Source organism: Homarus americanus, unplaced genomic scaffold (genome assembly GCF_018991925.1).
Source record: "Homarus americanus isolate GMGI-L3 unplaced genomic scaffold, GMGI_Hamer_2.0 scaffold57980, whole genome shotgun sequence".
Taxonomy (NCBI): Eukaryota; Metazoa; Arthropoda; class Malacostraca; order Decapoda; family Nephropidae; genus Homarus; species Homarus americanus.
The window spans coordinates 12,885,463-12,898,234 of NW_024716703.1; the positions used below are offsets into that span (position 1 = coordinate 12,885,463).

At 42.1% G+C, this 12,772-nt stretch overlaps 1 protein-coding gene across 7 annotated transcripts in view; it reads left to right on the forward strand.

Moving 5' to 3' along the window:
* Nucleotides 1-6,217: 6,217 nt before the first annotated feature.
* LOC121858281 (polypyrimidine tract-binding protein 1-like) overlaps nucleotides 6,218-12,772 on the forward strand; it is a 161,719-nt gene continuing 155,164 nt past the window's right edge. For 6 of the 7 annotated variants that reach the window (XM_042354591.1, XM_042354593.1, XM_042354595.1 and 3 more), the window contains exon 1: nucleotides 6,219-6,498. The gene's annotated coding sequence lies outside the window, so the exon portion shown is untranslated. Of the gene's footprint in view, nucleotides 6,499-12,772 lie in introns of all 7 variants that reach the window. The other variant, XM_042354592.1, reaches the window with a different exon arrangement.

A 12,772-nucleotide genomic window follows, 5' to 3' on the forward strand; every position in this document is an offset into this window, starting at 1 on the left:
CTGCCCTGAATTAATCTGCCGCCCTATTTTGGTGTCATCCGCAAACTTGCTTATGTCACTGCTGATCCCAGTATCTAGATCGTTTATGTAGATTATGAACAAGAGTGGGCCTAGTACTGACCCCTGGGAACCCCACTGGTTACACGACCCCACTCAGATTTAACACCATCTACGCTGACCCTCTGCGTTCTATTGGTGAGCCATGATTTTATCTATTTTAAAACTTTCCCCTCGATACCATGAGCCTTAATTTTTCTCAGAAGCCTCTGATGCGGTACTCTGTCAAATGCTTTGCTAGGTAAGAGTTCAAGGTCCGTCCTTCGTGTCCTCGTCTGGTATTTTACTGCACACATTGTACATTACATACTCTATATGTAATGATTTGAACTTCCATGTTGGTGGTGGACTGATAAAAGTGGGTGCTTGGGTCCCTTATTCATTGTCTCGACATTTATCAAAGGCCATAGAATTATGTTACCAGCATTATGACCCCCCTAACTGCCATCATCTGCACTCCGTCACACTCCTCTTAACCAAAAAGTATTCTTTACTTTGACCACATGTTCGTAAACTCAGCGGTCTGAGGTAGCACTTAGGGAACCAGCTATTTATCACTAAGGAATGTGATTTCGAGTTTTACGTGCGGAATGTTTAGAATGTTTCAGAATTTTTCGTCTTAGTTGAAGGGGATGGATGATGCCTTTTAAGTTTTGTTTTTTATAATCTCCTTTCAGATATTTATTTGAGTCATGCTGGGGTTGTATGGATTGTTTATGAGTTACAGTCTTTCATTTAATGAGGTGTGACTATGGTGTGGAAAAGAATGGCGCAAAGCTTTCCCAGGCGATGGTGGGAATTACCCTTCCTGGACGCCCATTCCAGTAATTTGTAAAGTTGTCCCTGGTAGTGGCCCACCCTAAGTAGATAACACCCCAGAGAGGCAGTGTGTGGCAGTGGCTGGAGATCATCATTATTATTATTATTATTATTATTATTATTATTATTATTATTATTATTATTATTATTATTATTATTATTATTGTTGTTGTTGTTGTTTTTATTGTTCACCTAAGTACCGAATCTCATGATGATGATGTTTCATAAGTATCGTATTTGATATACTTATTCCTTGACTAATATTTGTTTGTTTACTTTTCAGGTAATTTTTCGTTTGTATGATGTGGTGAGAACACTGGTCACCACGGAAGCATTGTGAGTAACAACTGATCTGTCTGTCAATAGTAGACGATGTTGATGTGTGAGAGTAGTGTTTAGTGTGTTGATGTGTGAGAGTAGTGTTTAGTGTGTTGATGTGTGAGAGTAGTGTTTAGTGTGTTGATGTGTGAGAGTAGTGTGTTGATGTGTGAGAGTAGTGTTTAGTGTGTTGATGTGTGAGAGTAGTGTTTAGTGTGTTGATGTGTGAGAGTAGTGTTTAGTATGTTGATGTGTGAGAGTAGTGTGTTGATGTGTGAGAGTAGTGTTTAGTGTGTTGATGTGTGAGAGTAGTGTTTAGTGTGTTGATGAGTGAGAGTAGTGTTTAGTATGTTGATGTGTGAGAGTAGTGTGTTGATGTGTGAGAGTAGTGTTTAGTGTGTTGATGTGTGAGAGTAGTGTTTAGTGTGTTGATGTGTGAGAGTAGTGTTTAGTATGTTGATGTGTGAGAGTAGTGTGTTGATGTGTGAGAGTAGTGTTTAGTGTGTTGATGTGTGAGAGTAGTGTTTAGTGTGTTGATGAGTGAGAGTAGTGTTTAGTATGTTGATGTGTGAGAGTAGTGTGTTGATGTGTGAGAGTAGTGTTTAGTGTGTTGATGTGTGAGAGTAGTGTTTAGTGTGTTGATGTGTGAGAGTAGTGTTTAGTATGTTGATGTGTGAGAGTAGTGTGTTGATGTGTGAGAGTAGTGTGTTGATGTGAGAGTAGTGTTTAGTGTGTTGATGTGTGAGTAGTGTTTAGTGTGTTGATGTGTGAGTAGTGTTTAGTGTGTTGATGTGTGAGAGTGTTTATAATAATAATAATAATAATAATAATTAACGGTTTATTGAAAGAGCTTGGCAGGAAATGAAAAATACAGTTACATATTTGGGGAATGGGTTACGAATTACAAATAATATACAAGTGACATAAGTGTTTAGTATGTTGATGTGTGAGTAGTGTTTAGTATGTTGATGTGTGAGAGTAGTGTTTAGTGTGTTGATGTGTGAGAGTAGTGTTTAGTGTGTTGATGTGTGACAGTAGTGTTTAGTGTGTTGATGTGTGAGAGTAGTGTTTAGTGTGTTGATGTGTGAGAGTAGTTTTAGTATGTTGATGTGAGAGAGTGTTTAGTGTTGATGTGTGAGAGTAGTGTTTAGTATGTTGATGTGTGAGAGTAGTGTTTAGTGTGTTGATGTGTGAGAGTAGTGTTTAGTATGTTGATGTGTGAGTAGTGTTTAGTGTGTTGATGTGTGAGAGTAGTGTTTAGTGTGTTGATGTGTGAGAGTAGTGTTTAGTGTGTTGATGTGAGAGTAGTTTAGTGTGTTGATGTGTGAGAGTAGTGTTTAGTGTGTTGATGTGAGAGTAGTGTTTAGTGTGTTGATGTGTGAGAGTAGTGTTTAGTATGTTGATGTGTGTTGGTGTTGATGTGAGAGTAGTGTTTAGTGTGTTGATGTGTTGATGTGTGAGAGTAGTGTTTAGTGTGTTGATGTGTGAGAGTAGTGTTTAGTGTGTTGATGTGTGAGAGTAGTGTTTAGTGTGTTGATGTGTGAGAGTAGTGTTTAGTGTGTTGATGTGTGAGTAGTGTTTAGTGTGTTGATGTGTGAGAGTAGTGTTTAGTGTGTTGATGTGTGAGAGTAGTGTTTAGTGTGTTGATGTGTGAGAGTAGTGTTTAGTGTGGTTTACGGGAGTAATATGAATTGTGTTATTATATGAACGTTAAGTTAGCTGTGTTATTTTAGGCGGTAATGTTAGCGATGTTGATCCTGGGGGGGATGTTTAACACTGATTGTGTACATGTGGGGCGACACTCAATCGTTAATCACCCCCCCCCCTCCCCACACTCCCCCGTTAACCTCTTTGTGGGGTTTAACAGAAGTTAACATGATGCAGTAGTGAGATAGTTTACGCATCAGTTGTTCTATTGCAATAGAACAAAACAGTGGGGAAGAGTACCATGATGGGAGTGAGGAATATCATGTAGATATTCTGTGAGGTGAAACAAGTAGGTCCTGGATATTTTGACTGAAGGAACACATACTGAAAAGTGGTACATGCAAGCCTTAAAGATTTACCTTGCCTGCCTAGCGGGATTTAATAAAATAGTTGACAGCTTCTTGTCTCCACTTGCCTTAATTGCTGTTTGCAGTTGCGAACTTTGAGCTAGCCTGACTGAAGGGTAAAGGGAGCTTATATGCAGCGACCCTCCTGCCTCCCTCTCACACTATTTCTTGCACAGAACTGTTGAACTGATTTTAGTCGAATATATAAACCTCTCAAAGGCTTATCACAGCGATGTAAAGACAATACTGAATTTGAGCTGGTGTTAGGCAGTACCCTTGATAAAGACAACAGGTGGCTAGCCCACCAAGAAGAATAACAGCTTTACATTTAAGTCTTCAGCACTAATGGAAATCTATGAAGATTGATGGGTGGAGGCAGCGGCATCCCTTTGCACTGAGCCAACCCTTTGACGTTGCCGCTTGACAACTGCAACTGGGTTATAAATTTTTCAGTTGCGTTTTCCAATATCCTCTTTTTTTTTTAAGAAATGGATTTACACATTCATTTACTCCACGTTTCTTGGAGCCGTATATAAATATCCTAAATAACCTTATACTTTTAACGTGTACTGTGTATTTATACTGTGCGGAAGGCGCGTGAAATTTTTTTCCTTCATATATTGACACGGAAACAAGAGAACAAGTACAGATACAAGTTCATGAACGGATGCTAGTGCTGAACACATTACAGGTACAGATACACAGTGCTTCAGGATCACTCGCTATACGTGTACACAATTAAAACAAGTAAAAATCCACACCTCACTTGGATTACGCAGTTCAATTCTGGTCACCGTACTACAGAATGGATATGTTATAGAATCCCTAGACAGAATTCAGAGGAGAATGACAAGACTAATTCCGGGCATTAGAAATCTTGAGTACAGAGACAGGTTAAAGTATCTTAATTTACAGTTCCCCTGAGAGACGTAGAGTGAGGGGCGATATGATCCAGGAGCGAACTCCTAACAATGGTTTTAAATTAGACAAATTTAGATTTAGGCGCCAAATAGGTAAAGCAGCAGCGTCTTGTCAGTGGTATCTCCCATCCTGGGAGGGGCCACGGTGGTGAAGGCCTCGTCGCTATTCCTGTCTCGAGTGGCCAACAAAAACTTAACTTATTAGGGGCGTTGCTGGCTTGTGTCGTGTTGGAGCGCTTAAAGTTGCTAGGTAACGCAGTTTACAAGTGTATATTGTAGTCACGTATTCAACGGAGGGAGTGAAGTTGCTTGGTAAAATGTAAATTGTAGTCAATAGAAAAAGGAGGAAGTAGAGTTATTTGATAACGGGATACTGTACTGTATACGAAAAAACTAAAGTCAATAATCCACCTGAACTTGTAAGTTAAGTTCTTGCCTCGGTTACGCGATATACAGTACAGGTGTAAATTTTAAAGCTTGTGCAGTGGAGGGATGAAGGTTGCGAGATACCGCGATTTATAATCACGAATCCATGTTGAAGATGAAAAGTCCACACGAAGTATTGGGAATAGCTGACATCTCTGTTAAGTCACGTTTGCATTAAGGTTTTAGTCTTGTGAAGTTTTTGAATCTATGTTTTTAAAGTTACGGAATCATGTGTAAAGCTGTGAAATGTGTTTGAAGTTTTCTTGTAATGTTCTCATAAAGTTAATCTTTAACCTCTTGTGTACTGGTCTTTGCTGAATAAAATCATCTGGTGTTAAATGGATAAGCTGTTAAAAGTGGCGTGCCCGTAATGAAGGGTTAAACAGGACTTGAGTAACATTGAAGTGTGTTGAGTGGCGGCCCCTTGCTTGATGGCTGCACCAACTGGCCTGCAAGAACCTATCTTGCCTTACATACTTTCTAACCAGTGAGAGCCGGGGTTCTCTGATGTTTATACACAATCGTTTTTCTTCTCGTTTGGGATGTAAGGAAATATCTTATCATATGCCAAGAAAAGTTGACAGTCAAACATATCGCCCTGTTCACACTCATACTCTTATCATATTCTCTCATTTTCTCTCGAATATACGACGAACGTTTGAGAACCAAGGACTAGTATATAAGACCTGGTTTGGTACTCACGTCTCGCGCTCCTCCGGGAGAAGGTTATCTAGACATCTCAGTTCGTTGTAATATATACTTGAGGAAGTATTCGCGGGTGATTCTGATGAACTTTATTTTGAACGTACTTCATATTTCTTCGTCACCGCGGTGGGGAGGGCGGTGACTCACAGGAAAGGGAGGGAGGTGGATGGGAAGTAGCGAGGAGGTAGGAGGGGGAGTGTGTAGGAGGGGGGGGGGGAGACAGGGACAAGGGAGGGCAGAACTCACCCGTCATCGAGGCAAATACTAGTCAACGATGGTACTTTACACAGTTTGTATTGCAGTGCAGGTGTGTAATGAATGTTTTAAAGACAACTAAATTTGAGGTTCTAAACAGAAGAAAGATCTGGCGTAAAACTTGAAGGGCCACGTCAATGGGAAATACCATGTGAGTCGGGGTGTTGACCGTAGTGGTGGGGGGTGGATGGGGGGTTTAGTGATGAGTAGCCTCCACTACGCGGTGGTGGAACTACATGCGTCATTACCGTTGCACTTTGGATGAGAAAGATAACAATATATTTTTATGCGGTGGGATAATGTTGAGGTTGGTTGAGGTGTCTGGCCGCATGGAGGTAACCTCACTCCCCTCCCCCCCACCCACCCAGCGCGTCCCTCCTGTTCCCTCCCGTATCCCCCTCCTTCCCTCCCCGCCCCACTCTAGCCTCTCCACGCGTCACGGACCAGAGGGATGCCACATGTCTCTTAATACAAAATATTTGTTGGTGCCCCATGACTTGTTCATCATTGTAAGTAAAGGTAACTCGCTCCAGGGTTAATGAGGCGATGTGTCGTGTGGTGGGGGTGGAGCTCTGAGGAAGATAGTGGTGGTAGCGTCGGTGGTTATTAAATGCAAGGCTTAGAGGGTCCACCGCGTGGGTTTGGGGCCGTCCTCCGCCTGGCCTCACCTTACTACGGCCAACAGTCCCACACAGCGACACACTCCACCGTAAGTCTTCAACCAAGTCTTCTCTACCTCTCTTCTACACCCTTTCTAAGACCACTCTCCCGAAACTTTTATTCTTCCTTCACCCCAAGTACACAGTGAAGTGAATCAGTGAACATTTAGTAGTGTTAAAGTGAATATTGTGAAGTGGTGGTGGTATAGTTGCGCTTGGTAACTGACTGCTGCTGCCCTTGGTCTTGGCGGGAAGTTATCTGCTGCTTCAGTACTTCCCAGGCTCGTAAGTACCCATTTTATTTGTTGTTATACGGTGTTGTTATACGGTGTTGTTGATGCGTGGTTATTATGTTTGTTGTAAGATGGTAGCGTGCTTGAGATTGTATAGAGCTTCTGGCAACGCTTCCATGCTAGTTTTGTGGCGGCGTGGAGCGACCAGCCAGCCACCTCACGCACCGGCTGGGGTTTGTGGAGCCGCATGGCCACGCGTGATGGCAGCACTAGCTTTCTTGTGCCCTCTCACTCTGTATCACCTACGTTTGCCTGTCCGTCTCGTTGCACTCATTAAATTCAATACCAGTCTAAATAATTTTCTTCACTTGAGGTTGAACCACGTAACCCCCCCACAATCAACTAGAAAATCTCACTTTCTGCCAGCCATGTATGTGTGCTCATGTCACTGGCGAACATAGTTGTGTGTGGTTGAATGCATGATGTTTTTTGCATGCACGCAGTCAGAATTAAGTGGAGGGTGAGCGAGGCTCCCTCGCGTGGTCAACAAAGACGCTCTAGGAGCACGTAGTCATGCTGTTCCCTCCCCCCATCCTGCCTTCCTGCCCCTGCGCACCGTACAAAATTTCTGTTAATTTTCCTTCAAACGAAATCTCACCAACATAATTGAGCTGGTAATACTACCCGCTGTAGTTACTAACGTCCTATTAGGTTTGGTGGGGTGTCGTCTACTCGTCATAACACTGAACACTTTCCTCTTGTGCACTACTAGAACTTTCTTAACAGCTCTTTATTCAACTCGCAAAACACGAGACCTTTCTTTATAAGGCACTCGTGGTGTCCATACGTATGGTGTCGCTGGATTACATGTGTCTGGTAGAAGTGATGTGTGGTGACGTAATTTCTTCCAATTTACTGGCCGCACGAGACGCAATAATAGTGAGAGATGAACTCGAGTTGTGCTGTGTATGAGGACGTCCTCAAGTGTGTGTAAATGTTTCATCTTACAAACTCGACGAGGACGACTAAATTAAGTAGCTGACCAGACGAGCGGCCTGCCGTGCAGTAAATAATCAAAGGTTCATTTTTGTGTATACAGTAACGGGAGTGATTTATACCGTAGGCGTAGGTTATGGAACATATAAGACATGAAAACTTGTGTGTATTTTGATGCATTGCTTTTCGAAATGTTATATTTGATGTGTTACTTTGTCGTGGAAATTTTTATTCAGATTACGCGAGATGTAACCATCAACCACGGGCATACTTTAGTACTTCAGGAGGTATAAGATGTATATAGCACAAGGGTGTGACGAATAACTCAAGCTCACAGTTGGGCTAGACTCGAGCATTTATTGATGAAATTATTTATGTTAAAACCTTTCTTGTCTGTGCTCCCTCCTTTCCCCACTTCAAAAAATCACTTGGATTTATGGAAAGGCAAATCACCTACGGAGTCTGGCTGTTTGATGTATAAAACTTAAAGTCCAGATTTCCGCAGCTTCGGCGATCTCCAAAAAAAAAAATCATTATTAAACTATAACTTATTTAACAGGGCGATTCATCATAGCCTGCATACTCTCTAACTCCCATTTTGTTCCGTCTTGATATGGTTATTTTCGTTATGTTTGTTATGAACACCAGAGTAAAGGAAACTGCAGGAGGTTACATTGGCTTACACAAGGCAGCTCCTAGTTACACCCAACCGTCATCACCCTACAGGTTTATGTCCGGCCTACAGTGTATTAGGAACTCCCCAAAGAGTTTGAATTATGGATGGTGTTTGGTAACTTCCACTCATTCACAACTCATTATTTCTGAACTCGTTAGCACGTGTATACAGTAAAGTCTGCTGTGGGAGATGAATTTGTTCATGGGCACCAGGATGACGATAAGTAAGCTTTCGTGTACCATATCAAAATAAAGGATACAACAATTCCATAACTATTGTACCATGATTCACTTACTAGTAATAGGTCTTATTGTTCCAAAAATAGGGGACAACAATAACCAGGTTTTATTATGCCCAAATACAAATCGTATGTGACTTGTTAAAAACATTGTGGTGTGAAGGTAATAAATTTTCATTTTATTTTGGGCCAAGAAAGTAGTTAGTCATCACACATGTTGATTACGTCATCCCCTTCACTCCAGTGGAATTTCAATCCATTGAATGATTTTATACACCTCCAGTCTAATTTTTAATTAAGAAACTTGTTGAAATTTACCCGATGCAGATGATACTACAGTAGTTTACCTTCTTCATAATTAACCATAAAATAGTATCCTGACATTCCTAAGTATTTAATTTATTTCTAAATTTACATGTAAATTTTAAACTGGCCAAGGTTTGTTCTTTAAAATCATGGGTGATTTAATTGAAATGTTTGAAAACTCGTTTATTTCTTGAACTATGATGCACAACCGCTATAACAAGGCCGGGAAAATTGAAAACGATTTACGGAGGTTAGGAAGGGGCTGAATAATGTTATTGCTGTGTGGTTAGTGGGATACTGGGATCAGCAGTGACATAAGCAAGTTTGCGGATGACACCAAAATAGGGCGGCAGATTAATTCAGGGCAGGATGCAAATGCATTACAGGAGGATCTGAGTAAACTGCAGGGGTGGTCTGAAAAATGGCAAATGAAATTCAACACCAGCAAGTACAGCGTACTTAATATTGGAAGAACAAATACTGTCAATGTATACAGCCTTAACAACATCAACCTAGAGAAGTCGACTTGTGAAAGAGGCTTAGGGGTACTTGTAAGCCCGGACCTGCGGTCTAGAAAACTGTGGGTTAATGTTCGAAATAAGGCAAACAGAGTATTGGGTTTTATATCTAGAAGTGTAAGTAATAAGAGTGCAGAGGTCTTATTGCAACTATATCTTGCGCTAGTCAGGCCGCACCTCGATTATGAGGTTCAGTTCTGGTGCCCTTATTATAGAATGGATATCAATTCACTGGAGTCGGTGCAGCGAAGAATGACGAAAATGATTCCGGGACTTAGAAACCTTCCATATCAGGATAGGTTAAAGAAACTAAACTTGCATTCCCTAGAAAGACGAAGAGTGCGGGGAGATATGATAGAAGTATTTAAGTGGGTGAAAGGAATCAATAAAGGGGATATAGATAAAGTTCTTATAATATCCGAGCAGGATAGGACTCGAAGCAACGGATTTAAGTTGGATAAGTTTAGGTTTAGGAGGGAGATAGGATGGAACTGGTTTACAAATAGGGTGGTGGACGAGTGGAACAAGCTTAGCAACTTTGTAGTAAGTGCTGGAAAGCTGCAAAGTTTCAAGGGAGGCTGGATAGATTCATGGATGATAGAGTGGTAGTAACTCTCGACAGGAGCTGCCATGCACAGGCCAACCGGCCTATTGCAGACTCCTTATGTTCGGTCTCCAGTACGTCGGTCTGAGTGTGGGTGAGTGGTAGACGGATAAACAGCATTCCACATATCAATTTCACACAACTAAACTCCTCTAGCTCAAGCTTCATTGAGGTCGTGTACTGTAGAAGCCCTGACTGATACACGGGTTCCTAAAGTAAATGTGGCGGGGTATGGGGGCGTTGTGGGGTCCTACCAAAAGGAAGTACCACTTTGGTTGTCCAGAGAAGGCCTCAGCGATGGGTATATAGGGGTCGTAATATCCTGTTGTCGCTGGTGTCGGAGGGTTTTTATAAATTAAGAGAGAAGAATGTAGCCTAGATGTGAGGTAATGTGTAGAGTGGTGGTTGATAACATGGAAGCAGAAGAGTACTGTATTGTTAATTACAATTGTCGGAGGACCAAGGTAGTGAGGCGGGGTGGTGGTGGAGTACAGGCAACAAAGACTAGTGGGCCACACCACCACGCTGCTGGCTGTTGCCTCTGACGTAATCTACCGAGAACCACAATTATTGCCACACCTCGCCACCTTCTACGACTTCAATCAAAAAGGATAATGCTACGCTCACTGCTCACTTCTAGCAGGAAGCCTTTGTCGCATCAGTTGACATTCTTATAGTGTGCAGTTGTTCTCTTCCTCGTTGTACATGTCAGCACTTTCGTGACAAGCTGTGAATGATCTTTTTATTCACAGTATACTGTATATGTCAGTTGACACTAGTAAGCTGTTGGTAATATTTGATGGAGTGTTGTATGGTACAGGATCCAATATAGTGGTCCCTTGTAGGTGTGGTGTGGTTGTTGGTTCTCACGCCGTTGAGTAGCGTCTGGCCTTCCTTGAGTTCTGTTGGCCTCTGTATGTCCTGCCGATAAATATGTTGTGGAAATGACTGCTGATGGTATAACACTGTCCTGGCCATATACACGTAGGAGTTTGTGTACTTTCTGCCTTGTTACGCGAGTATATCCTGGTGGGTATTTGTGTATCCCGTCTGGTGCGTGTAGTGTCGTGAATATTGTGTGAGTTGTGTGCGGTGATATGACAGGAAGTAGCGAGGCCAGCGAGGGGCCGAGAAGGGTTAGTTGCAGAGCCTCCATGTTGCTGTAACACCCCTTGCTCACTCCACCCCACACAAAAAAATAGATCCATTTACCCGGTACGTTGTGTGTGTCCGTGGTATAGTGGTCACGTGCGTAACACTTACTATTTAACTATTGTCTCGAATTCGATTCCTGTCCAGGGACAAACTTGGGAAGGGTCTGTTATCCAGCGTGACCCTACCAGATAATGGCAGTTTCTTCCACAGCTTTCCTCCTTTGCTAACACTGCGGACAATAAAGGTCATAACGAACTAATAAAGAACGGACAAACGGCCCAACTGCGAGTAAGTTGATGAGTGGTGAAATTACAACTAAAAAACCAAACACGAATAGTATTATTATAATGAATGATCGAAAGTAATACAATTATATACTGTCAAAATAGCTGGCTTGTGAAATTAAAGCAAAGTTGTATAAAAACTGACGGATATATCCCATCGTCTAGTGACGAAACCTTTGTCCTATATTCGGTGTGATGCAGGTGACGGCGGCGGGCTGTAGTTAATATACGGGGTAACCTGTGGTGGCGACTGGTGTCAAGGATGCCATGCAGTTGTTATTGTCAAAGTGTATATCCGTTGAGTGCCAGGATGAGTGATGCGGAAGAGGTTGTTGAGCCAGGTGAGAAAAGTCATGTTGGTGAGGGTGAGAGGTGGTAGCCGCAACGTGCCACTGGGTACAGGTTATCAACACAGGAAGTTGGTAAACTACTGTAAACCGATACTGAATACTACTGATCCACGTGTCACGCCCACCACCATGTTTAATATTGTACACCAGTGCCTGAGTTACTGTCACCGTCACTGGAGACTTTATCAGGGATTGGGCGTTACGGCGAGAAAGTTTGAAGAATTTATCTTAAAATATTTAGTCTCATCATTGCATTTTTACGAAAGAAACTATCTTGTAACACAGTATTGCTCAGCGTCTTCCTGAAGTAGTGGTAATAACACCCGTCACTCGTATACACAAGCTTTACCAGCACGACAGGTCAGCTACAGGTCCTCCATTTGTTGGAACATGTTGCAAGTATTGTTTTAAATTACCGCTAAGGAGCTTTGGGTATTATTTTGTGTAGTAACTTTAATTTTCATTGTAAATTATTTTTTCGTTAGTTCAATAGCAAAGAACATTTTCCTCAGTGATGAAGTTTATGATCGTCTGTTTCATAGTGTGGCAGGTATCGTGAGGTTTCCAAAATTTATCGCGGAATGCGTTGTTTATGGTTGAGTGGGAGTGTTCCTGGCGGGCTGTGAGGGTGACAGGATAAAAGTATATCTTGGTGTCATCATTCGTGTGGCTGCGATAAGGGCATTGATCAATACCCGTGTCTCTAGCTGGTGATACGGCTGCGGCACTGAACCACATCACTGTGAAACCCGTCCCCCCACCTCACCACCACACAGGAAGTTGTGGGGACACCCCAAGGTTGCCGCGGAAGTCACGCCAAGTTCCCCTTGCTAGCTGCTTCTGCCACCGCCCAGGCCTCGCCCGGGTTATTGCCACGCCATCTGTATAGTTTCTTGCCCACACCATCTTACTTACAAGTAACACTCTTAAAAACTTCAGCCCAGCCCTAAGTAATGTTTGTTCAATGTGAAAATGCTGTACGAAAATTATATTTCCTGTGTACACGTTTGTATGTGTGTGTGTAATATAATACTAATAAATAACGGTTTTATTGAAAAAGTTCTGCAGCCCGAAGGCTGAAAATATACATTAAACAAAAATGATTCATTACAAACAAAGACATGGGGTAGGTGGGTCGTTTAACAAAAGCTTTCATTACTGAAAGGAGAAGGACCATGAATTGAACATACAAATTATAG